Source organism: Diorhabda carinulata, chromosome 1 (genome assembly GCF_026250575.1).
Source record: "Diorhabda carinulata isolate Delta chromosome 1, icDioCari1.1, whole genome shotgun sequence".
Taxonomy (NCBI): domain Eukaryota; kingdom Metazoa; phylum Arthropoda; class Insecta; order Coleoptera; family Chrysomelidae; genus Diorhabda; species Diorhabda carinulata.
This window is the reverse complement of record NC_079460.1, coordinates 13,183,543-13,210,770: the sequence shown is the minus strand read 5'-3', so window position 1 is coordinate 13,210,770 and position 27,228 is coordinate 13,183,543. Positions and strand designations below refer to the sequence as shown.

At 32.3% G+C, this 27,228-nt stretch overlaps 1 protein-coding gene across 5 annotated transcripts in view; it reads right to left on the bottom strand.

Annotated features, from left to right (window-relative positions):
* Window positions 1-27,228, bottom strand: part of LOC130896033 (myocyte-specific enhancer factor 2) — a 201,598-nt gene that overhangs the window by 161,607 nt on the left and 12,763 nt on the right. For all 5 annotated transcript variants that reach the window (XM_057803836.1, XM_057803782.1, XM_057803817.1 and 2 more), the window contains exon 2: window positions 12,696-12,742. The gene's annotated coding sequence lies outside the window, so the exon portion shown is untranslated. The remainder of the gene's footprint in view (window positions 1-12,695; window positions 12,743-27,228) is intronic.

The window sequence follows — 27,228 nt, the reverse complement described above, 5'->3', positions numbered from 1 at the left end:
GTTTCAATAACCAAGAATCTGAAGTCTGAAAAGAATAAATATTTTGTTTAGTTGTTTATTTCTGTTGAAAAATAGGCTTTTTTGAACAAAAGGAATTGCCCAAATTAATAATGAAATTGTATATATAATGAGAAAATATTATCACATATAAAGTTAATTACAAATACTTGCAAATTATTAGTATTACCACCGAATATTAAAAGAAGAAGGTTCCATCTAGGCTCCTTCCCTTGTTATGCCTATCTACTTGAATATCGGATGCTACTTTCGATCGCTCGAAGTCACCATTCATACACGTCGAGTCGTAGAGAAAATGCATAAATATACTTACTGGACTATACCTTACTGGACGTAGTGATAGCATTTCTTTTTTAAATTAAAGTAACCATTCGCTCAGTATTTTCTACTGCAATAAAATTTCGTTGTTCGAAAGATTAAATTCGGTAAGTAGTTGGATTAATTTTTTTTAATGTGAATACTAAACAATTTACTATGTTAAAGAAGATTCATCTTTCGAATTTTGTTTATTTTTGTTCCTATGACCATCTAGAAGTAAAGTTGTTACTAATAATTTTAGATGTCAACGTAGGAAACAGGCATAGCGATTTGTAAACAATCAAAATATAGCATTCAATATTTCAGATGTGCCTCCAATAATATCATTAGATGTTGCAACCCAAACAAATATCGAAAAAGTAATGCCGAATAATCAGAATAATAATTTCGTATTTTTTTGTTTCATATTCAAATAAATTATTCTTTTAATACAAAAAAAGTACTTATATAAAATGAAATGCATAAATGCTATATTATTTTTTTAGACAATGTTTGTCAAATCCGCACCGATGCTTCTTTTCAAACTTGTGTGTTTACAACCCTGAAATGCAAAAAATATTAATTTCTCTTAACAAGGAACCTAAATCAGGATGGTCTGAAGAATTCTTTTGGGTTGGCAAGAAATTGTTGCGGAAATTCGAATCCAACCCCAATCCAAGTTTGTAGGGCCTTCAAAAACTATTTACTTTGAATATTTCAATGAGGTTCAAGGTGCAAATTGCAAAAAAGATATTAATACAGTTTGGCTCAATATATCTTCTGATATTCTACTAAAATATAAACATATCGATGTACCAATGGTAACTATTAATAATTTTTTGAAAGTTTTCACATGCCAATATAGAAATCTTTCAAGTACGGATGGTAATGCTTTGGTTTATATTACTGGCTATCTATTTAAAAAATATATTCTGCAACACTTTTGTACTACCTGTATAATGAAAATACATTCAAAAAAGAAGTTGATATTTTTTAAGAGCATAAAACATTATAATTCTAAATGCTCTGGACGTTTCAATTTACCTCCAAGTAATATATATATATATATATATATATATATATATATATATATATATATATATATATAGAATATGTCAAACAATTAGAAGATCAGGCTGTGTATTTATTTTACACTTAAATTTGCAAGACGAAATGTGAAACATATTTATTCTTCACAAAATTCGATAAAACCCAACATCAAATTGAATATTTTACATTTTTAATAATCTGTTAATTTTAATTAGGGAAACATTGAATTCATTTATTTACGTAACCCGTATTTCACTGTTGTAAGAACTCTTCGCTAATTTGGAACAAATTTTATAAAGGTGATAATTTGGAAATTAGAATTCTTGTCGATTTGGTATTTGCAAAATTCTTATTGTGAATTTTTATAACTATAAATGTCACACATTATTACTTTTTTATTAAACTTTTTGTTAAATCCACCAAATAAACAACTTAAATTTTTTCCCGTTGGTCTTTTAATGCACACAAAGTATTGAATCACCTCGATAGGTGAAAATTTATTCGTTCCTATCTGTAACAATCTTGTTTAAAAACACTGATGATAACTCCGAACGTCAGCACGCCTTTTTGAACCCGAATCAATCATTCCGCAGAGTTTTATTATTAATATTCGGTGGTATTACTAAGAATGCGCCGGTCTTAGTTGCCTAGGTAATCCCTTCGCAGTCTCCTTAGGCACCTATAGAAGCTTTCCGAATTTGGGAAATTATTCGAATGTTGATGGCTTCAAAGAAAGGCTCTTCCACTAATCCACATCCTAGGATTTTCTTCTGAGTGACCATAAGAGCTTGCCAGTTTCAGAGAATGTGTATCTGTTTACTTAGCTGCAATATTTTCGTTGCTTTGTATGAGGGATTTGTCTCACTTACGAATATTAGCCTAATTATTGGTTCCATAACTCTTTCCTACAACTCAAGCCATATTTTAATCTGTGAGTAAGGGATTCCCATTGCAGGTTCGGACCCTGTCAATGGTTGACTGCATCCAAGCTTGGTCAGGTCGTCGGAAATTTGATTGCTCCTGAGACCCCTATATACAGGATTACATAGTAGCTTTACTGCCGTTTTGCCAGCTATCTTATTGAGTAGCTTCAAAGAACCAACTTTGATCTGGTGGTCATGCTTGGCAGAGACATTAGTGCCGCTGTACTGTCTGTGCAAATGTTCATATTAATGTGAGAGACTTGCACAAACCCAACAAGTTATTTTGGATATCTTTCATTGTCTCGAGAAAGAAAATATTCATTAATCTAATAATGCAATCAAAATAACAAAAAATGATTAAAACTTCCATTTATCGTTTGTTGCTTCTATTGGAAGCACCAATTTGTTAAAATAATAAGGACTATATTGAATTTATAATTTGTTTATTGAGTTGTAGTATTAGGTGATGTTAAAAATAGTAAGGTAAAATTTGGAAGAATTGATGAGAAGTTTATATACGACACCACCATTTATAATACATATAAGAACATATTTGCAATATTGGAAGTGGAACAGAAAAATTTACCAGATTAGCGAGATTACAGTTCTCCCAACATGTAGTGATTGCGTCCAATTCTAATGAATTGTGGTTTTAAACACAAAAAAGTTGATAAGAGCGTTGCGATTACCAAATCACCAAGGATAGTACAATGTAGCAAGATTATTTTCGTATTATGAAAAAAAACCAAATATTCTAATAATCTCATTATTTCTTTTTGTGATACATAGTTCGAAATTCATTCTATTCAATCAAATGGGTTATGCTCTGAATGAGCAAGATGTATAAGTGGTTTTACTAAGGATCCAAATGATACATGGATTCAAACATCAATATATCTTTCCCAAATGGCCATTGTTTTGTTTGTTGTTTGACGTTCAAAAAATCCCGAGAGTTCTAATCAATTAAGCAAATCAAGTGAATAGAAAACTCAATTGTGGGTTGCTAAGTAAGAATCTATTATTTCAACAACATAATTATACACTATTTCATTGGTTTAGTTTAAATAATGAGCATAAAGAGGTAAACGTCTATAAGGTCTGTGTTTTTTTCTCCTGCCGAAAACCATGTGTGACGAAAAACAGAAGACGACGTATCAATTTCAAATTTCTCGTTGAATTGAAAACAACTCCGATTGAGTGCTATAGATTGTTGCAAGAGGCCTATGGGGACAATTCTGTTTTTAAGCGTTGTAAGCGCTTTAGTTAGGGCCGAGAGAGCACTGAAAATGACCAGCGCCCTGTGACTGTTTCAACTCCGGCAACAGTGACCAAAATCAACCAAATTGTGCGTGCAGATCGTCAAATGAGCATCCGGATGATTGCCGAAGCTGTAAACGCCGATAAAGAAACGGTTGGAAAAATTTTACAGTAGAAAATTACATATGAAAAAAGTTTGTGCCAAAAAATCTGACTCCTGATCAAAAGCTCATGCGTCAACGGGTTTGCTCAGATTTCCTTGAAAGATTAGAAAAAGATCTGCTTTGAAAGGGAGCCAATTTGAGTCATGGAAGCGGTAAAGCAAAAAACGACAGAGCTCCAAAAGGTCCTCACCAAAGAAGACTTCGAACACTGCTTCTATCAATGGAAAAAACGTATGGAAAGGTATGTGGCGAGGGGAGGAGAGTATATTGAAAGGGAGCAATCGAATGTAGAATACTTTTTATAATAAATCCATTTTTCATAACCAGTCTCGTTACTTAATAGCCAGACCTTGTATTTGTAGGTTATATGTCTGATATGATTGTTGTTGCTTTGACTTATTGTATTAACTATGTAGTTTGAAGCTAATATTACAACTTAACGAGGTACTTAAAATTATTTTTACAATAATTTAGTTACAAAAATAGTGATGGGATGTGTAAATCCATTAATGTTATTCTGAAATTATTTGCACTTCACTAATTTATACTTAATTTTTCTTAAGGTACTTTTATTTATTATCCTTTATTATAATGTGAAAACTTTTCATATCCAAATGTGAAATAGCAAAAAACATATTAGACAAGTATACCTTACTGATATTACTCGAAAATTTGACTTAAAAATAACACAATACATTAATATTAAATAAACAATTGAAACATAGGAATGAAATGATAAGTATATTGTCAAGATTTCAATATATTTTGTTAAAGAATTGTTAAAAATAATTTTAGTGAAAACCGTTTAACTTTGCACCACGCATTATTTTGACTTTCATGATGATGCGTTTGAAATTGAAAGGTTTAGGATCTCATTTATTTGTTTTTTTATAATAGTAATAGTCTAAGATCCCACCGCTTCATCTTGCGGGTATCTGTTTTTTTGATGAAATTAATTTTAAAGGAATCTTATGGATGTATGGAATGGATTACGGATAGGTTGCCTTGTAAAAATTAGCCGCAATTACATGTAATTAATTTTAATGTCATTAATATAATAATAAGATGTGCAGCTATTTGTTTTTAAGTCAATCTTACAGCATTTGAAAGAAAATGATGTCACAAATCAAAATAAAAATGGTTGACAACTCTCAGTCGGCCGCAGCATTAGGGTTGCCAGGTGTAAACAGGTATACTATTGTTAATTAACTGCATTTACTGTTTTTTTTTTGAATTTTATGCAAGATTAAAGTTTTATATACATTGAACATGAGAAGCCATGGTTGCCGGTTGCACAATGGCCGCAAACCGCAAACAGAGGTTGCCATGATGCACGCATTGTTACGTGTGATGAATAAGGACAAAGCATGGTAGCTACGACACTTATATTGTTCATGTGCAGTTTAGGCATTTCGTATTTTACAAAAGGTGAGTACGCCACTTTGTCTCGTTTCCGAAAGGTGAACACTTCGTTTTCAATTTCTTGAAGATTGTTTAGTGTTTTTTATTTGTGCTTTATGGAAATGATGACGTGTTTTTTGTGCCACGAAGGTGGAAACTTAACCAATTTTAATAGTGAATCATTTAAGTGTGTGAGTTTATGTCGTTGTTTCGTTAAAATAAACTATAAATACAGCGACATAATCTTCAATAGTGATATGATAGAAGCACATGGTTATCATCTACCGTGTTAAAAGAAACTTACCGTTTTAAAAGAAAATGATAAAAATTAATACAAAAATTATTGCCAAATACAAACCATAAGTAAATCATTATTCTTAATTAATTCATTTTTGTAATGTAAATATATTTCAGTTAATTTAGGAGCATTTACTCCATTTAGCCCAGTGCAATGAGAAGCGTTTGCTCCACCCATACAGGAAACGCCAGAGTTGACAAAAGGACCAAGCCTGGGCCAGTTCTGGGAAGCCTAGCTTCGGCGTACTTTTATTGGCCCATGCGTGGGCCAAGCTACATAACTCAGCTTTGGCCAGTATCCTTGGTATCCCAGCCTTGGCCATTCTTTGATAACCGAAGCTTGGACCAAGCTTCGGTTGTTCGGTCACATACGTCGTGGTTCGAGTATTTTCGTTCAGCACCCGTCGGCAGCCATACTTTTTTTTATTATGGGTCTGATCAATCCGATCTCTAGGTTATTCAGTGTGTGTGTTTTTTATTATTTATTACTACTGAAAGTAACCATGTCTGATGTGTATCTTCGAGTTCAAATTTGGCGTGCTTTGAATAGAGAAAAAAAACTCAATTGTGTACGGACAAAGCTTAAATATAGTGTTACAGACTTGTGTAATCTACGTTTAATAATCTTAATTTAAGTGGTTGAGTTAGTGAATATTTTTATGTAACTAATTAAATGTTAATTAAAGTAAGAGTAAAATTAAATATAAAAATTTATGTTTGCTTATTTTTAAAATAAAAAAATCATATTGCATAAAAAATAAATCAAGAAATGAAATAAAGATAAAGAAGAAAAAGTTATGTAATGAATAAGTCTTGGTATTTAACCTTGGCCCGGTCCTGGCAGTTAAGCTTGGCCCAGTCCTGGCAGTTAATGTTGGCCCAGCACTGGCATTTAACTTTGGCCGAGCCCTGGCATTTAAGCGTGGCCCAGTCTTAGCGAACAAGCCCATCGTTATCACTCCAGAGTTTTACCAAGACTGGGCCAAGCCTGGCTTACAAGCTTGGTCCAGAGTTCTACATAGTTGGGCCCAGGCTTGTACCCTTGGAACTTTCCTCTATGGGCATTTGCTCCAAAATTTTCTTAAAAACTAGATGATTTTCAACTATAATAAATGTTTTTTAGTGCATTCCGACGAGTGATCAACTTGAAAATCGAAGCTTATTTTTTTTTCCCATGCTTCTGAGGGAGATGGGTGATTCCGTTCTAACTGTGATTTTTTGTATTCAAAATTTCAAGATTTTAAAATTTAACTTTTCTATCTTTTTTATGCATATTATTCATCTATTTTACTGTAAAAATAAAACTCTAAGAGGAATTTACTACAACTTCAAAGTATCACGAGCAAGACACAAATGTCGGATTTTGAGTTCCACGGTACTGACTCATTTATCCACGGTACTGACATGGTAACTTAAGATATTAAACAACAAGTGCATCAATTTTCCTCAGTTTGATCATAAACATTAGAATTTATAAGGTAATTAGTTTAAATCATTTGTTACGACAAAAAAAATTAATAATTTATCGGTAAATTCTAGGAATGGACATGACACGGTACTGACATTCAAGTGATGTAGTATAAGTTTTCTTTAAGTGGCAAGTTATATTGTATAAAAATAATGTTTAAATATCTTAAGAATTATTCAATTAACACAAAATTTTTATTAATTGATTATTAATTAATGACTAGTACAAAAAAACAATACAGGACATTGAATATCACAGTTATAATGGAATCACCCAGATAGCGTTAGATGCGTCGCGAAGTATTAGAAAAAGATACATAGGTAATATTCCAGAAGCAATATTCAGCTATGCAGACAAAAGAAAAATTTTTAAAGAAAGTCACTCGCTTTGATTTAAAATTAATTCTACCTTGTTGGAAATCATTAAAGCAGAAAATGTTAAGAACTATTTTCATAAATTGTATGTGGCAAAATGCAACTGAGCCAAGTTGTATTAACGTCAAACAAGAAGACTTCGGTTGGTCAGTGATTGAAGGAAATTTAAAACCAACGTGGTTCATTGGCGATCCAACACCAATGACAGTCGAAGACATCTTGTTAGCATCACAAGAATTAGCTTTAGACGATCAGCAACAAAATATAGAAGAAAGTATAGAAATAGACAATAGCTGTTATGATTCCGATGATGTTGATAGTTACACAAACGATGAAGTAGAAAACTAAAAGATGTATTCAATTATATGATTTGGATTTAGAATAAACCTAATGTCCGACAAATAAATGACAAAAAAACGAAATGGATTTTTACTTTTTCAATAAAAAATAATATTGTTAAAATAAATAATAAAAGCAAATGTAGTTCTTAATGAAATAAGAGCAATAATGGGTCTTTACCCAAGCGATGAAAATTGTCATTATGCTCAAAAATTTATGTTTAATAAATAATAAGTGAAAAAATAATAAAGCCTAATTTTCACAGCTTTATACTATTGTTAATAGCACAGAAACAGTGCGTGCATCTTCTCTCTTGCGCTTACACTTACCTGGAGCGAAAGTCGTTCACAAAAATCATGGCAACCTCTGTTTGCGGCCATTGTACAACTGGCAACCATGGATTTTCATATTAAATGTATATAAAACTTTAATTGTGCATAAAAATATAAAAACAAACGGTGAATACAGTTAATTTACAATAATATACGTATTTACACAAGAGAACCCTAATGCTATTTTCTTTCAAATGTTGTAAGATTGATTGAAAAAACATATAGCTGCAAGTCATATTAGTATATTAAATTTAATTACAGGTAATTGCGACTAATTTTCATAAGGCAACCATTCCATACATCCTCAAGATTCCTTTAAAATTAATTTCATCAAAAAAACAGATACCTAAAAGATCAAGCGGTGGGATCTTAGACTGTAAGTATATTTTATCTATTCTTGCTTGAAGGGGCGAGTTTTAGAGAAACGCCTATAATACCCATTCACACGAGAAGTAGCGATTCGTAATCTCCCCGGTAAAAAATCAAAGTGTCGCCGGAGAACATATAAAAAGGACGATTGATTATGTCAAAGAAGCCGCACCATTATTTGAATTAAATAAAATATTCAGTTTTTCTGTTAACTGTGGTGGTTAGCAGTATTGTATTAAGTGCATGTTATAATTATTTCAAATTGTTTTTCGGACCTCACATTAGTTTTGAGATTTTTGTATTTAATTTAATTGTTTTGTTTCAATTATTATTAATTGTTAAAATACATTGACGGTGATAATTTTTTGGTTAGGTGGAAGATATTAGTGAGAAAAGTCGGAAAAACATTTATGTCCAAAGATTTTTATTTCCAGTTACAAAAGGTTATTTCAAATATGTTATACAAGAAGATGATGATCAGTCAGAAAATAAAATTTATTAAACGGATTATATGATTAACGTTAATTTCATGTTTTAAATATATATCACACACTAAAAACGAAAGTTGACCGAAAACTGATTAAAGTTAATGATGCAAAGAAATATGTTATTCGACGATAACTGTATGAGTCAATTTAATGCCAACATTGGACATGATTCAGAACCAATTGCGAACGTACCTCAATTATGAGTGTGAATGTTTAGAGGCACCTAGGCGTCTTTCAAACATAAAAAATTTCACAACAAAATGTTCATTAAATCATATCGACACGTCGAACTGTGACAAGAGAAATGATGAAGTATTGAGACTCAAACAGATATACAGGGTGATTGATTGGTGTGATAAAGCTCAGTGCCTCCTTTGTCCTTTAGATATTAATCTGAGAATTTAAGGGATCATCATAGCCATTATTAGTCTTCACATTCTAAAATTATTTACAATCTTACAAGGTGTTCCAGAATGCTGTGCCATATCAAAGTTACATTTTTTTAAATATATTTTATTGCATATTTGGAATCAATCTAACTTTCCCATTTCAATAATTTAGGGTTGTGACGGGATATTTAAAAAGTTATAATCATGAAAATCGTAACAAACTCAATACCCTGTACAATAGCAAGTAATTCCCCTCACACATTTAACGACAACATAGTTTCACCGTGTGTCACTAAGTGATTTGGATTAGTTGATAAATAATAATGAATGTTTGGCCAATTAATACAACAATACAAAAAAGTCTCTATGTTGATTAAACTTTCGTAAAGCTCATCTATAAAATGCTAGTATTTTTTTTTCGAAATCAACTTCAGTTAATATCTGTTGCAAGTAAATGTGATAAGGTGGCATTTTGTTTTTGTCAAAGATTCCTTGCACATCGTAGTAGCTCTTGTTCGCAATAAATACACTATTGTGTGGGTTTTCAGTAACTGCAGCAAAACATTTTTTGCATTTACTTCTGTTACAAAAGTTTTTAATCGTTCATGCTTTTCATAATTAACTGAACCCGTGCGATTGAACATTTATCTTTCCAAGCTTGCTTTTGTAGATTGCCGCCTTCATGATCTACTCTTGCTAATACGAAGGTGTTTTTATTGCATTCTCCCAATATCCAGATGATATCAATCAAAGTTCAAATTCCTCAAAATACCAAACAATGTACCATGCCGCTAAATCAAAAAACAACAATGTACCTATTATCATTTCATGTCATTGTCAAATATCAGTTTTTCCAAGTAAGTACCGTTTTGGAATTAAAAAAAGAAGTGCAAAGATATCGGAATAATTTTATTTTTACATGAAAGCATGTATGTTACTTGTCATAACGTGGCACCAGTTTTTGAATACCCTCCTCATTAAATTCTGACGCCTGACTTGTTAATCAATGTATCACAACTGTTTTGATTTCGTTATCGTCTTGAAGACGCTGACCGCCCAGGTGTTTCTTCAAGTGCAGGAGAAATGGTAGTCACTGGACGTCAGATCAGGGCTGTAGGGAGGATGATCTAGAGTTTTACATTGAAAAGATTTGATGATATCTTTGGTCCGATTAGCCACATGTGGACGGGCATGGTCATGTAGCAAAACGATACCCTTACTCAACTTGCCACGTCTTTTGTTCTGGATTGCACGTCGCAGATCGCAGATTGCAGATTGTTCAATAAGACGCTGCATTGATTGTCTCATTACGAAGCCGAAACTCCACTAGCAACACTCCTTTTCTGTCCCAAAAAACTGTGCACGTAGGCCACCCATGTTTCGTCACCAGTAACAATTTGGTCTAAAAAATCCTCACCTTCATTGTGGTGCCGCTCAAGGAAAGGCAATGCACTGCCTAAACGTAAGGTTTTGTGCAAATCCGTCAACATTTTTGGAACCCAACGTGAACACAATTTCCGGTATTTCAAGTTCTCGGTCACAATGCGATACAAAAAACTACGAGGATTTGAGGAAAGTAAGTCGCACAATGATAAAATTGTAAAGCGTCTGCGGCCATCTTTAACTGCTCTCACTTATTTCCTTACCATTCCATCACTCATAATGTTTTATCCGTAAACTTCACAGATATCACGATGAATATCGATCATTTTTACGCCTTTAGCACTAAGAAATCGTATAATAGACCGTACTTCACAATCGGCGGGACTCACGATTGTCGGAAGCATCTTAAACACTCACTAAACAACGTACACAATGAAGAATCAGACTGTAATGGCATCAGTGCGTGGACAAGAGATGTAGGTAACCAGCGAGCATGTGTGGAACGCCGACCTTGTAGTTGCGGCGGCGGAATCGCAAAACGGTACTTACTTAAAAAATATGCCTCGTATATAGGGAAATAATCATTGTTTCGCACAGAAAAATCGAAATATTTCAAGAACTAATAATTTTAGCTATAGGAAAAGCTCGATGAAAAAAAGTATGAGAGTAGAAATTTCCGACACTAATATAAAATACAGGTTGATTCCTTAGAAAAAACCGAGAAAATAATGTATTAGTATTTTGATTCACCCAGTATCAGATTAAATGAATATTAATGAAATGGAGAAATCGAGAAGATTCCAAATAGACAATAAAATATAGAGTGTTTTATTTAAAAAATTGTAACACTGGCACAGCATTCTGGAGCACCTTGTAAGATTGTAAATAATTCCTCAAATACGACGTGGTAAATCGATGTTCTTTGTCTCTCTTATAATAGTACATTTCTGCTTGAATGCCGCTCTCTTTATCTTTAATATTAACTCTAGAAGTTAATTTTTCATGTGGGCAGTAAACAAAGTTTTGTATTTTTATTCACTAAAACCATTTATCAATTCTGTGTTGATTACTACGAAGACATGACCACGGCATTATTTCAAAGTGGTTCACCGATCAGCAAATAGTTATTCAGTCATTGTTATGTCTCCCCGTATTATTTGCGAATTTGAATGAAAATTCAAGCCGTTTGTCAATGTTAAAAAACCTCTTTATGACTAAAGCCGGAAATATATCTTTCATCTCATCTTTTTATAACCCAAGCCAGTCATGGGCCAAAAACTCTTTTTTTTTTCAATTTGCAAAGTAATTTTTGAAAAGCTTTAATAATCGAAAATTCCAATATAAAAATTCTTTTACACTATTATATTATAACTTAGTAGTAGTAGTAGTAGAAATCTATTACTTTTTTTGTTTACCAAATTTTTGCTCCTACTTGACCCAGAATACTTTGATTTGTATGAAGAATTTTTTTGGGTTTTTGGTGTGAAATTTAGTTTACCAGAAATATATTCGACCAGGGAGAAAAAAAGGCTCAGTTCATCTGATACGACCTCATAAGTAGGTAATTTTTTTTCCATTTTAATTTTAATATTCACTTTACTAAGTTTTATCATAAAAAGAAATTATGTTTTATGTTATTAAATAGATAGTACGGTTATTGAATTCAAGTATCTCCTTTGAAAAAAAAATTGCTTTTAATCTGTTGCGTGGTTTATCGGCCAATTATTCGACTGTCTAATAATAAAAAATTACCTCCTGGTTAAGATATATGGTTCCAATTTGTAAAAATATTACGGTACACAAATGAAATATACTACTACTCCATCGATGCCGTCTGTGAACTTCTGTATTAATAAATGGACGAATTATATCTTCAACCCTCAAGTTGTTTTAGACACCATTCAGTAAACAAAATGCGCTTTCCCTTTTCAGTGTGTCTAAATCTTATAATGACGAATCACAAAAAACCGATTCATAAATTAAACATTTCTCGCATGAAAACAGACTCTGGGAGTAGATCACATGATGCACCTTTTAATTACTATATTTTTTTAGTTATTCTTAAAAATATAAAATATCTACATAGAATTACTCAACATTTGTGAGATATTTTTTATTAGTGAAACAGAAAATAAGTATGACTTACTTCAAAAAATCTGGAGAATATTTCCATACTGCCAATTAACGTCGAATCTGTAAATTAAAAATCCTAATTTTAGCTCATGGAAATGCACCATAGACATCTTTATAAATATAAATTTTGATAAATTTTTCTAGGATTGCAGTTATCACATAATGGGTAAATAGAGCATACAGTTTTTCTCGAAATGTAGGAACATAGCTTACTAAAAAACCCCTAGTATGAAAATAAGTCAATCTAACCCAGCTTACTAATATTTGATAACGTCTTGTTAAATTGGTATCATTTTTCCGAATTGGTATCAGTTTTCTGAAAAAAAATTTTTCACAAAAAGAATACATTTTCATAATTTTTGGCATAGCATATTGGTAATCTTCAGTGGGTTTTCCAATAACCATCTGACGTGTAAATTTGGTGATGTAATCTTGGATAAGTTTCAAGGTACATCCTCAAAAAATAGAATCGTTTAATATTTAATATATGCGTCTTCTTCTTTTCTTTCGCGCATCAGAATATTGCTAACTTTCCTAGTTTCGTCTTTATGTCCGTAGTTTTAGCAGTGCTTCGCAGTACAATTAATGACATCAAAAATAAATACTCATCTGGAACTGATGGACTTACATCAAAAATCAAATCTGCCAGAATGCACATTAAATCACTCGGAGCACGACCTTAACCTACCTACTCCACGTTCAGAATTAGTTAAGAGCTCGATATTTTACAATGCAAAAAATGTACAATCAGATGCCAATTGAAATTAAATCGATATCATCTTTTCCCGAATTCCGAAATAATTTGAGGGCATATTTACTGGAAAGTGCCTTCTACTCTGTTGAACGACTTCTATTCTAATAATAATATTTAATTCCGGACTTGCTGCATATTGGTTTAATTTTTGCTATGGACTTATAAACAACTTATATACTAAGTATTACCTATTACTACTACCTATAATTTAGTTACTCATTGTGTTTTAATTATGTATATTGAAATTTTATATTATTTGTTTTATCTTTATATTTAGTTATTTTTATTTTTCAGTTTTTACAAGCTTTTTTGTACAAATTGTAACAATTTTTTGACAATAAAGCATCTCTCTCTCTCTCTCTCTCTCTCTATATATATATATATATATATATATATATATAATCAATAGATCACCTACATCATGAACATCAAAATAAGAGTTCTTACAAATATGTAGCAGTACTTAATCAAGCAAATTATTTGTATTTATGGTTATGCTGTCCACTTAGCACTGTGTTTTTCGATGAATAAGTGTTTGTTATCTAGTTTATTGTTTTCGAAATAGTGATCGTAATTTATTAGTAAAATGAGTAGTGATGAAGATTTTGTCAGTTAAACAAAACCTAAAAAGAAAAGTACTGGAAGGTTGAGGGATGTGAGAAAAAAACTGTTAGCAAGTACACATGAGGTAGGACCAGATTGTAATTGTAAAAGACTTAAATGCTTTAAAGAAGTTGATGACACGGACAGGAAGCAAATTGTTGGTAAATTTAATGAGCTAACCATAAATGAACAAAACAGTTATTTGGCTGGCCTTATAATTGTTTCACATGTGGTTCAACGTAGGCCTAGACAAGATGAAGATGCCGCTAAGCTTCACACTGTTTCATATTCATATAGAGTAAAAGTTGCTAAAGATAGTGGCATTGTAGAGATTCCTGTTTGCTTTGAAGCAGTCTGCTCATTACATGGGATGTCAAAGAAAAAAATAAAAATAATACAAAGATACTTAAAAAAACACAAACTGTCCCAGGAAAGTTTTGATGCAGTATATAATCATATTGCTTCTTTTAAAGGGAAAAAAGCACATTACAGCCTTAAAAAGACAAAAAAACTATACTTGCCATCTGAGTTGAGTGTGAAGAGAATGTATCAGTTGTTCAATGAAAAATACCCAAACAATTTATTATCTATGAAAGATATAGGCAAATTTTTAGAGAAAAGTTCAACATAGAATTTGGATATCCTCTTGCAGCAACTGTGACTCATACAGAGCAGAGGTAAAAGCTATACAAACTGGATTAAGAACTTGTCAAGAAGGAAGTGAAGAAAAGAACATAGCAGAAACAAAATTTAAAAAACTGTCAACAGAGAACAAACTACATTTAACAAAAGCAAATATGTTTTATGTTAGGAAGAAACAATCAAAACTAAGTAGTGAAAAAGATGAAAGTAAAGAGAGTATAGCCATGGACTTTCAAAAAAACTTGCCGGTCCCTAACATAACGACCAACGATGTTTATTACAAACGCCAGCTCACAGTGTGCATGTTCAATATACATGTCCTATTAAATAATGAATCACATTTTTATGACGAAAAAGTTGCAAAAAAGGACCAGATGAAGTTGCTTCATTTTTGTTATGACTAAACTTGAGCCTAAAGTCAAAGAACTGAATATATTCTGCGATTCCTGTGGAGGCCAGAATAAAAACTGGACCGTTTTTAGAATGGTGCACTATCTTGTCCACCATATAAAAAGACTTGATAAGATTAAGATGAATTTTCCGATTCGTGATCATTCTTATTTAGAATGTGATCGAAACACGATCTGCATCAATCAAAAAAAGTGGTTAGAACTGCCTAAGGATTGGGATGAAGAGTTTCAAAGCGCTAGAGTAAAACCTTCCCCATTTCAAGTAATCGAGGTCGATAAGGAGCTTATCCGCAAGTGGACAGTGAACTCTATTACAAAAGTCAAGACCAGTAAGTATTTTGGACACTGAGAAGGTGATGTAGTGAATGCACCAAATTCAATAGCTGATGTTGATGGTCTTCAGCTATATGAAGGAGAGTTTGTTCTTCCTGAAGCTACATATCTCGGTAAGTGGATAGTTAATTGAAAATAAGTCTTTCCATATATTTCATCCCTGACTTTTTCTGAGACTTGAGATTTATTATTCGTAAGAGTAAGAGTCACAAAGGGCTTACGCTTCGAGATGAGTACGCAATGCAAGATCTGTGTACCCGGCTGTTGCGGTAGGATATGGAAACTTGGATGAGGGAGGGGAAAATTTAACATAGCGCGCTCTCTGAGTACATTAGCGCAACTAATATCTTAATACAGTTTATAGATATGACGTTAGGTAACACTAGGAGCTACGGTGTTCAACCAATCACAGAACAACATGAACGTAATAATTTCTATATTATAAGCGTTTTCGTAGTGGGATTGTGGCAATTATTATAATAAATATGAATTTATTCAATTACGTAAAAAAAGAAAATAGAAGAGAAGAGAAGCCGCTGCTTATTCTGTAATATCTATAATTTTGCCAAAGCTACTTTTATTTTACCTTCATTCCTCACTGGTAATTTTTTAAAAGTTGTCTGCGTCATCTCATTCTCTTTCCTTTCTAATTTTAAGTTGTTTACCAAGTTACGACTTTCATTTTTTCGTTGTACGTGACGCTGGCGACGGCAACGGTTATAAAATAGTTATTGGCGGATGCTGCAAATGGTTTTGATGAAGGTAAATCAAGTGTTTCTAATATTGATCGTAAAAAGTCATCAACTTTAGGTTCAGGACACAGCCACGATGGCCCAGGTTGCGGGAAAAGCAGTTAGGGCATTGGTACAAACGATTACTGTCTTGGTGCAGGTGCCGACTGTTATATTAGTGCTCGTATGTTTAATGAGATCTGGGTACCTCATGTGAATATTTTGAATATTTTTTGCTTGAATACTATAATATAATAAACTTTTATACGATCAATTTTTGTACTCTTTACTTTTTTGTAGATACAATTCATATTTACGCACAAATTTAATAAGATTTTCTTTGTTATCGCTATTCATCATGAAATCAAAATAAACCACCAGTACTCTACGTGCTATTTTGTAAAAAAATACAAATTACTGCACTTACGCGCGTAGAACAAACACACAGCAAAAGTAAGTGTTCAAACTTGGTCGCAAACGTCATTAACGTAACGTTGGCGCTGCGCTCTGCTCTGCGTAAGGTCTGGCCTGCACGTCCACGCTTACGACTACGAATATTAATCCGGTATTCGCCAGGCTTAACCTATACAAAAAATGCTGTAAGGTTTAGCGTCGTAGTACTGAGAATCGATATTTAAACTGTAAATTTACATTGCTCAAAGTTAGCGAAGAAACCCTCATGTACCAGGAGTCTCCATTCCATCCAATATTCACAATATAATCAACGTTACCGAAAAATCGGTGAAAACAGGGTCAATTTGCACTTATTTGGACGATTCGAAATACATATTAGCACTTTATCATTTTTAATACTACTTCTGTGCAAATAACATTGTCAGTGTCGCGTTAATAATTTGATAAAGCTATTTTAATTCAATCTATTGAGTTTGTAAAATAGTGAATCGTTTAATTATAAATATAGCATATGGGAAACCTAATGAAGAAATCAAATAAAAAGCAAAACCACAACAAATTGTGGAAATTTACAAAATTAGGATTTGCATATACAAATCCAAAGACTAATTTTTAATTGTCTAAAACCTGAATTTTGGGAAAGAAGTGTAAATGAAATGATAAAAAATTGCCTAATTTACGAAGCTAAATATACCCAGTATTTACGGAGAAATTAGTGGAAGATGATCCTATGAAAAGAAAAAAGTCAACACCGAGTAAAGTAAGATTGATGAAACGTCAGATTTATGATTAACACAAACAGAATAAAGTTGCAACTGTGGAAATCATTCAGAAATAATTTTTAAAATTCCCGTATGATAATTATAAATCTTAACGGGACATTTTAATTCATTGTGGATTTAAAAATAAAAAATAGCTCCCGTATGACCATGAAATCACTCCGAATTGTGCGTCACAGAAAAGACTACAAATGATTAATGAAATTCGCGAATCAAAAAGCTCAATATAGGAGATTGCCTGAAAAGTTTCGGATCTAACAAAAAAATATGACATTCTTATACCATAATTATTTTTATTTTTCTATATAGTCTTCTTTCAAATGTATACAGTGTTTCCAGCACTACAGTAACATTTTCAAGCATTTCGAAGAATAGGCGCTAACACCCTCATCTGATGAAAATGTCTCTCCTGATAGTGAAACAAGGTTATGAAAGGAAAATGATGACGGGCGCCAGATCTGGTGAATATGGCGGGTGGTCACCAATTCGAAATGCAATTCGTGAATACTAGTCAAGGAGATCAACAAAGTGTGAGAAGGTGCGTTGTCCTGATGGAAAGGCACTTTCTTTTCAAATACATTCATCACATGTTAAATTTCGCCTAAGTCTTTTCGATGTCCTCTACAGATAACTCCATTAATGATGACTGCCCGCCATAAACAAGTTTTTCCATTGTTATTCGTTTTATGTGCACATAAATAATTTTACATAAGGCGTGTATCGAGGTAAATCGTGGGCTTCAAAAAGTTTCGTAAAAAAATTTCAAATAAATAAATTTTTGTTTACTTTCACAATTTTTTGGAATGTATAATGGGCCAACGCCTCACATTTTATTTCAATTATCCTTATTCAAGATGAAGGACGTTGAAGAGAAAAAAATTATACAAATTTTAACGATTTTGCCGACACTACTAGCAACATTTTAATGAAATTAGGCACGAATATGTTTCGAAAGATGATAAATTCCATGAAATTGTTTTTATATCTGCCTCTCATAGAGGACGCTGGTTACACGGTTCGTACCAAGTAGTATTGAACAAAACTTTTTCATGGTTAGGTTTATTAATAAAAAATTTACAGTGATCTTAAAAATCAATTAAGTTTACACCAAAAAGATACAGTTTCCGGAATTACGATGCTGATATAAAGTGATGATGATAAAGTTATTAGTTAATCCCAATAGGAAAATAAAAATAAAAACTAAGAACATAAAATGAATTTCAATGAAAGTGAATATTCACAAATACACAAGTCTATCCTTTTTTCTAAAGAATCCATTAATCCATAATATGAGTTTATTAAAGTGAAGTTGAATCTTCCAATTCTTGACGTGAATTTATCTCTGTAGCATAGACTTTTTCTCAAAATACGACCAAACTGTATAGTACCAAGGAACAAAATCGAATGATCGAGGAGGCCAATGAATTGGAGCTTCTGCACCCCTACCAATCAACCAATTATGACAACTATCAAATTTTGGTGGAGCTCCATCGTTCATACAAAATAAAGATATTTGCTCGTTTAGTGTTAAATCTTATAGTATTTCGAATAAGTGACTGTTTAAAAAATCCATGTAAATATTATCATTTACATTTCCAGGCATAATGTGAAAACTTATTTATTTGTTATATAAAGTTACTGCCCAGACATTAACTTTAAATAAGTGTGTAATGTGCTACCCATTTGGCTTCTAGATTCTGATCACACTAGTAGTGTCTGGTAGATCGTCTGACGAGAGTTCTTGGACATGTCTGTAATAATAAGGATGTAGCTGCTACTCTTTAAGTATCCTCAAAGTACTTAAAGAAGACGTATTTGTTTGTCTTGTCATATTTCTTATGCCACCTGTTGGATCTGGATCAACTAATTTTGAATATTTTCTTAATTAATGATTTTTGTTGTTATTGGCCTACCAGAATAAATATTTTTCTTTGTTCTCACATTCCCAGTTTCACAACAACTTAATTTTCTGCATAACGCGTACCAGCTATACTAGAGTTTCCTTATCACTCGTCTAAGATTAATGACATGTCGGTGAATTCAACATTTGACTATATTTTGATTAACAATATCTAATTTTACAAATAACGAGTAAGCATCTCTTATTTTCCAGTTTTTGACCTAACCTAAAGATGGGATAACCTTTTTTTCAATTGTCCGCCTAAGATACTGAATATGTCTATAGCATAGACATATTCAGTATAGACGTATAGACTCTATACGGTCGTAATAATAAAATAATAGATAAATGAAAAATATTTTGTCGCGTATCATACAAACAATATGAAATGCGATCGTCAATGAATATAATAATTTGTATAGAATCGACTAGGTATACATATCTATGGTAATGAGAACTACTATAGATTAAGTTCCTGTCCTCGTTCAGTAGCGCGAAATGAAAGTCAAGGATTCGTAGGATTCAAAAAATTTGTATTGTTTGTATTTGTGTTATTTATGGTTATCAGGAATAGTTTATCGACAATATTATTCAATTTGTTGTACACTTGAATAAAAAATACACAACGCCAATACATATGGAACTATCAAAAATATAATAAAAATTATCTGTGCTTAGCTGAACTAAAAATCTGAACAAATATGTAAAGTAAAGTATGAAAGTTCTAGTCTAGTGGTAAGTGGTCTGTGGTAGTCATGCGAATAAGCACTATTTTATCGAAATTTATTTCCAAATTTCCGAATTTATCTGGATTAGGAGCTCTATTGATTGAGTTGTTATTTAAATAATAGTCCACCGATTTACGTCACTCACATTTTGATTATTTAGATTTCCGTTAAGATAGAACGTACTTAGTTACTGTAATAAATTAGTTTGATAGTCTCAATGTTGATAAATTTGAGTGAATATATTGATTTATAATTCCTAAGATATAGCTTATAATATAATAGAAAGTTCTAAATGATTATAGTTATGGCGTATAGATAAGCGATACGCTTGGCCGTGTGGTTAAACCTCTTCGGTGGGTTCAACAATGTGTGCTGCTTTGATGTTTCTCAAAAAATCAGAAAACGTCTAAAATCGCAATGAATCACTCGTAATAGCTTCAAACTTAGAAATAAGGGAAGCAAATGGATCTTTCATTCATTTATATCGTTCACGTTTCGTTACTTGTAAAATAATCGATTATTTTCGATCAATATAATATGTTCACATTTAAAATCAATCCATTACAGAAAGGGGTGGTTACAAATAGGACGGCTACGCTACACATACATTAAGTGTGCCAACGGATTGTTGAGACATTCTGATTAAAAATCATTATCAAATATAATAGGAAACTAGGCTATGAAATTACCTCTTACAAATTTTTTGGCATATTACGATTTTCAGGTAGTGGTGATATAACGTCACCATTTTTAAATATCCGGATCCGGAATTTAGAAAACTTAGGTGTATCAGATTATCATTCGAAGTAGATTGATTCTCTTGATAGCTTTTAATTATTAAAATGAAATCAAATAATTATAAATAATTTAAATTTCTTTTCGATTTGGATTGTTTTGGCTATAAATGTGTATAAAATAGTTTTGGTATCATTGTATAACAATGAATCAATTCAATCTGTTCATTTGAAAAATCGTATTCATCTCAATTATAATTATAATTTTGTTGGAAACTAAAATGATCTAAGCTAACTTTCTACGTCACGCTAATACATAATGCCAAAAGTCGTTAATGTCGTGTTGCCTACAATGTGAGTAGTTTATTTTGAGTTTTGTGTGTATTCTTTGATTCAACACTTTATTTTCCATTCAATCCTAAGCCAAATACTTAGAGGTGTATGACTATTTGATATATACTTGTATCTCCATACCTTTCTGTCTTCAGTATGATCTTTTACTCCTTATCATTACATCCCCTTTGTCTCAACTGCTTCTTCCTCATTTTCAATATATGCTTTTTTACTTGCTATTTTGGATTTAAACGTTTTTTTAGTATTGCGTTACCGGGCATCCGGCATATTTGTCCAAACCATTTCAAATATGCTTCAAATATTATATATCTTTGACTTTATGTTATATGTTTTAAATTTAATTTATTATTACATTAAGGTACGGGCAGGGACCCTACGATCCATAAGCCCTGAAATATACTATATATATATATATATATATATATATATATATATATATATATTATAAAAATTAAAGTAATTAAAGTACCTAGTTAGAAAATTAAAAATTACAAAGGAAAAAAAAGATTTAACTAGAAAATAGAAAAGTGTCCAATCTATTCTTAAAAATATTGTCAGACGGTGCCGTTACAATATCCTCAGGTAGATGGTTCCATGTTGAAAAAACACAATTACACAAAAAATGTTGCCTTGTCCGACAAGTGAATATTTCTTTTTTCAATTTCCATCTGTGTCCTCGAAGCCGATTATCAGTGTCCACATTAAATATGTTTCTTAAGTTACCATAATTGAAATTTAAAATGCGATAGGTGATTATTATCGTATCCCCACGAAGACGACGTTGTTCAAAGGTCGGTAAATCCATTATATTTAGTCTTTCTGTATAACTAGGTCTTGTACGCGAGAGGGATAATCTGGTTTATCGACGCTGAACTTTTTCGAGATTTTAATCCCGCACTAGTCCCGTACACAACACAGTTCCGCAATACTCCATAATTGGGCGAATATAAGTTTTATATAAACGAGTTGAATTATGTAATGATATCCTTCCGAAAGACTTACGGAGAAGATACAGCTTACTTTTTGCTTTGTTGGCAATACTTATATCATGTTCGGACCAACTCAAATCCGTAGTAATTGTAACACCGAGATCGTTTCAAGAATTCACTTCATTTAAGGCGTGACCGTTTAAGAAGTATGTATGTCTCGGATTGTTTTTGCCTAAGTAAAGAGCTACACACTTATTTGCATTAAGAGGCAACATCCAGTCTGAGCACCACTTAGATATCGAATCCAAGTCTTCTTGAAGATTTATATGAAGAGATGAATCAGCGAATATTTTCGAATCGTCGGTATAGAAAACTTTGTTGCACTGAATATGAAATTGGAGATCACTTGCGTATATTATAAATAAGAGAGGACCCAGTACCGATCCCTGCCGCTTAATACGGGTTTCTGAGCTGATAAACAATTTCCCACTTTCACACACAACTTTCTGTTTGTTAAGAATGAGTCAATCCACTCCAGTAGATCACCTCGTATGCCAAGATGTTCCAATTTATACAGTAATCTTCGTTTTGGCACTTGGTCGAACGCTTTCGCATAATCTAGGTAAATGATGTCCGTCGGGATTTTCCTGTCTAAATATTTTGTCCATTCATTAACACACCAAAGTAGATTCGTCATTGTTGAACGTCCTTTTACAAATCCATGTTGTTGTTGATTCCATAACCTTACAGATGACTGGTGTAAGGCTAATGGAGCGGTAGTTATTGGGGTCAAATTCATTGTCTTTCTTGAAAATTGGTGTTACCGAGGCTGTTTTCCAGATAGGAGGTAGTATGTGTGTATCAAATGACAAGGGCATTATTATAGACAGAGGATGAGCGAGAGCGTTACAACATCTTTTTAGAAATAGAGGAGAGATTAGATGAAGACCGGGAGAAGAGTTGTTTTTCAATTTGTGAAGGTGACATTTGATAGTTTCAGGTGTAAACTGAAGTTGCTCTAAGGATGAAATTATTCTTGTGAACAGAATGTCGGGTAAATTATTTTTGATATTTTCAGTAGAGAAAACCTTAGAAAAAGTGTCTGCCAAAACTTCGGAATGGATGTTTTTGATGACAACGATGATCTAATGTATTTGTATAATTTTTTAGGGTTGTCGCTGCATACTATATATTTCATTTCTTATTCTATCTCTTTTATTTCATTTTATATTTTCCCGAGGAAGTAATATTGAATCAAAACTTGAATGCAGAAGAGAGGGTACGTGGAGAAGAAGAAAAATGGAGATTTAAAAATAGTATCCTGGAAACTGTGGAGTATAAAAAATACCCAACAAAAACATAAAGGACACAGATAGGATAAGGTAGTTGATTAAAAAAAAGAATAAAAAATAATGAAATACTTGAATAGAAAAATAAAAAAGAATAATGAAAAATATAAATCAATAAGAAAATAAGCATCAATTGTAGTAAAAGAAGCCAGAGAAATATCGTGGATAAATTTGGGAACTTTGGACAGTATTAATATTTTATATGAAAAAGGACAATTGTTTATTAATGAAAAAACTTCAGGGAACGCCACGGTACAGATAGAAAATCAGCGTTGCCGCCGCCGAAAACCAGAGAACCGTTTTCGTTCCATTTGTTAAAAGTTCTTCCAAATCAATTGCAGATTATAAAAACTTATATAAAAGCCCTTCACGACAGTTTTGTTTGACTTACCATGGGCTAAAACTTTCTTTACGAGTTCTACAACCTTTTTACTCAGTTTTGGAGACTGATTACAATTTCGTAATTCTGATTTTACGTTTGCTCACATTAACTCTATAGGGTTAAATATGCAATAGTTAGGAGGTAGTCTAAGAAGAGTATGACCCTGTTCTTGGCACAGCTTGTTAATATAATAAATTTTCTGTAACTTAAGACGTTTAATAACAGTAAATGCTAAAATTTGAGCTTTGTTACTACTATTATTTGGTATCTTAAGGAGTTGCCGTGAGTGGTAGGATGCGTTGTCCATAACAATTACTGACTGTGGTGGAATGTTAGGGAAAAGCTGTTCATTACACCACTTTTCAAATAATTCTGCTGTCATATCTTCATGATAATCAACTGCACAGTTTTCATTTTTTTCAGCAGATATTAATAATTATAATGCGTTTATCATTCAAACTATTGTCAACCCAACAGAAATTTACTACATCGTGACTGTTTCATCTAGATAAATTATGAGTCTATTAGAAACGTTGTCTTTTATCTGACGCAAATAATCTTGTCGCCATCGAACTATCCTTGACGATTCTGTTATTGCCATCCGTTTATTCAGTTTTTTGTCTTTAAAACTACATGTTGACAAAACTTGGCGCAATGTTTCTAAACTGGTATAATTGTATTTTTCGGCCAATAAAACTGCGTTTATGTTTACGATGCGATGTTTTCATTGGTAAAATAGAGTCCACGTGGACTGACGGTTTGTTGGATATTTACTGAATTTTATACGGGAAGTAAAAATTATTTTTCATTTCTTAATTTCGTATAAGTGCCGTGCGCATTTATGAAATATTGATGTTATATGTGTTACTATTTGTAAAGTAAAATTGTTAGAAGAACGCAGTAAAAGTTACATTTTAATCTGTATAACAGAATCATAAAGTTAGGTTATCTATTGATATATCAGAAAAAAGTTTCGTCTTATGTTTCAGGTAGAAAATTTATGAGAGAATCAAAAAGAAAGGTACTTAACACTTTAACGACCATGTGCACCAAATTGGGGCACAGCAAAATTTTCTCCCAGACCATGTGGTCATATTTGGGCACAGATTATGCTGTTGTATTTTCGACTGTGGCGATGAGAGATGCACAGCTACATTGAAATGGCTCGGCGGGATGATTCGTCTGGGCCTGGGTAAATACTCATTTGCATCAGGTTATAACATATTTGACATATAGAAGAGTTTTGAGGTTATGAAAATATTTAGATTTTGAAATTCTATTGTAAGTTTTGTTTGATCTATACTATTAATTTCATCGTTACCTGATTTAACAATGGCAAAAAAAAGTTTTACCATAAAAAGAACTAGAAGAAATATTAGAAAATAGTGATTTTTATTGCGATGATAGTTTGTACGGTAAAAGTTATGACCCAGAAGATAGTGATATTGATTCTGATGACAGTGACTTGGTACATACAATGAAAGGAAAATATGTTTATTCAGATAAACCTAAAAAAGAAAAATATCAAATATAATACCATCAACAGAGCCAGTTCTATCGACAAGTAGATATATTGAAGAAGGGGTTGTGCTAGATGGATAAGAGTCTAGCTATGTCGAATCAGATAATATTGATTCTGATTTAGATGCTGATAATTCACATAACACACCAGATGTAAACATTAAGTGGGAAACGACAAATCGCCTTAAATTGAATAAATTTACATATAAACCGGTAGAAGATATTACTGTTACTACACATCTAAGAACACTAACCACATGACTTGATTTTTATTATTTATTCGTTGATCAAAATATTATAGATCTGCTTGTTCAGGAATCAAATAAGTACTATCATCAAAAATTAGTTGAGGGTATCATTGACGAAAAAATTATAAAACATTCTTTGATTGCTAATTGAAAAGATTTAACGTGCAAAGAGCTAAAATGTTTTTTGGAGCTGACTATTTGGATTGGTCCAGACAAAAAACCCAAATTACGCGACTATCGGAGCAATAACCTTTGCTATAAAAATGGTATTACTACCCAATGTGGAATGAGCAGAAATAGATTTGAATCTATTCTTCATTTTCTGCATGTTGGCGACAATGAAAATTACAATAAAGAGGATAAGTTGTACAAAGTAAGTGAGTGCATTTATTGAATTAATGAATACAAACTTTCAAAAATGGTGTGTTCCGCAAGAAAATGTATGTATAGATGAGAGTATGATTTCATTTCGTGGTAGACTTGGATTTCGTCAGTACATTCCCAATAAACGTCATAGATATGGTCTCAAAGTATACAAACTATGTGCTGATGGTGGTTATACTTATACACTGAAATTATATGGGGGAAAATCAACTAGACCAGGGACTACAAGTGTTGCAACAGATGTGGTAATGGTACTTATGGCATCTTTACTAAATAGTGGCAGAACGCTGGTAACTGATAATTTTTATACAAGTGTTTCTCTCGCTCACAAACTAAATACAGTTAGTACTCACTTAATTGGAACTCTAAGACCGAAAAGAAATCTGTTGTATCTGCTAGGTTAACAAGAGGAGAAATGACTGCATTGCAGAGCAACACAAATGTAATTGTAGGCAAATGGAGGGATGAAAGAGATATTTTGTTCTTGACCACTAAAGATGTTCAAAAAATGCAAGATATAGTTACGAGAAGAGGCACTGTGAAAAAACCTTCCACTATACTGGAATACAATAAAAGTAAATATTTCATTGATGTCTTCTGATGACCAGAAAGCAGTATATGCATCTACGATTCAAAAAGATTTGTAAAGTGAAGCATTATTGTAAAAACAAAGCGTAATAATATTTGTTTATTTGTAGGAATCAAGTGGTACCGTAAAATTATTTTTGAGTTATTAACAAACACGGGAGTTGTAAAAGCCCATCTTTTTATTCAAGTCACAAGGGAGAAAATGTCCATTACACAATTTCGTGAAGAACTGGTACTAGCTTTGACTAAACTAGATGACAGGACATCATAACGAACAGAAGTTAATCACTGTCTCAAAGATATCAAGTAACGTGGAAGGTGTTCTCATCATGCTATAGAAATATTGCTAAAAAATTTAGACGGGCACGGGCTATGACTGGTACTAAAAAGGTGTCCACAACATGTATTCCATGCAAGATCTTAATAATTTTATATGTAGCAAATGTTTTTTTGCTACTCATACTGTTTCAGTAAAAAAGTAACGTGTCCAAATTTGGTACACATGAGCCCGTACCGACTTTAACTCTCTACGGGACCGCGTGTACCCAAAAAGGGCCCATAATTTATTTGCAGAAAAATTTTTTAATTTATGTTAAAAGTGAGTTTTTATGTTGTACATATATTACTAAAACAGTTTTTAAAATAAAATGTATCTGGTCCGTACGTGAAGTTTTGCCTTATTTACCCGGTCGTTAAAGTGTTAAGAGTAAAACAATTTTCATTGAATTCCAAAATTGAAAAATTTTTTTTGAAATAAGGTGAT